Genomic DNA, 1,207 nt, shown 5'->3' on the forward strand with positions numbered 1-1,207 from the left:
TCATGTTCAGGAAGATCTTCGACTATTGGATGGCTAGGCGGTTTCAACAGATGTTAGAGGGTGTACGTGAGCACCGCGACCACCTCACCATTTGGCTCTACCCGAACATTAAGAAGGCACTATACGTCTATTGGGAGACTGATGAGGGGTTCAAGCATCGCTATCTCACGAACAGAGCTAACAGAGCATTGGCCAGGTCATTGAAGTATACCAGTGGGTCATCGACTTTCATGAAGACAAAGGCCAGCTAGCTGGTAAGTAACTTGTTTCATTTTGTTATTAAGTTTGTTTAGTCTTAATATAGTATCATTATTACTTAACATGTGATTTCAAAATGTATAGTCTAAGTCGTTGGATCGTGAGGCAACGATGAGGCAACAATGAGGCGACGATGGCGGGGACCTTCAAGTATACTCACACATTGAAGGAGAACAAGGAGAGATTTGCTTATCAGCGGGATGCGGATCATTCTGTGAGTAAACATCATGTGATATACCATTTTTAAATTAACTGCAGCCCTAATAATAAAATGTGTTATACAAGATTCCTAAATGTAGAGATTGGAGGCCGCAACCCAACAATCTTTGTGTACTAAAGACAACGGCAACAACTCTGCTACATCAGTCGTCGATCCTGATAAGGTTTGGCATGAGGCCGCACCTAAGCCATACAAGAATCGCATGTATAGGCTGGGATCGTTCTTCCCTAATAATCTCTGCACATCCACATTGAGACATTCATCCGCCTCTACCACCAGTCGGCCCGTCGATCCCGAGGACGGCGTCAATTTGAAGGAGCAGATGCTGCTCCTCACCCGGAGCTTTCACCCACAAACTCAGCAGTTACGAGAGTCTGAGGAAAGGTATCAGGCGATCCTCTCATGCATGACTGACACAGATGACCTCATGATGGAGTAGAGGTGTGAGCTGGAGTGGCTTCAGCGGATTGGATGGAGCGCCATATGGCGCCGTACGAAAATCAAATGCATGTTGGTGGCAGCGTCGCTGCTGGAAGAGCACAGACATCATCACCTAGGCCGCCGCCTCAACAGTAGGACCACTGGGACGATGACGATGATTATCAGGATCTTTAGTGACTAGGATTTTTTTTTTATAAACTGTTTGATTGTATGATATCGTTTGTTATTTGACTTTTCATTTTATTTGTACACTTGATAATTTAACATATTTGGCTTCTATTATTTAGA

General features: G+C 44.3%; 1 pseudogene; it reads left to right on the forward strand.

Moving 5' to 3' along the window:
- Positions 1-917, forward strand: part of LOC148573141 (uncharacterized) — a 1,757-nt pseudogene extending 840 nt beyond the window's left edge.
- Positions 918-1,207: the final 290 nt, after the last annotated feature.

The sequence above is a fragment of the Arachis ipaensis genome, chromosome B2 (assembly GCF_059453495.1).
Source record: "Arachis ipaensis isolate K30076 ecotype BB chromosome B2, ASM5945349v1, whole genome shotgun sequence".
Classification (NCBI taxonomy): Eukaryota; Viridiplantae; Streptophyta; class Magnoliopsida; order Fabales; family Fabaceae; genus Arachis; species Arachis ipaensis.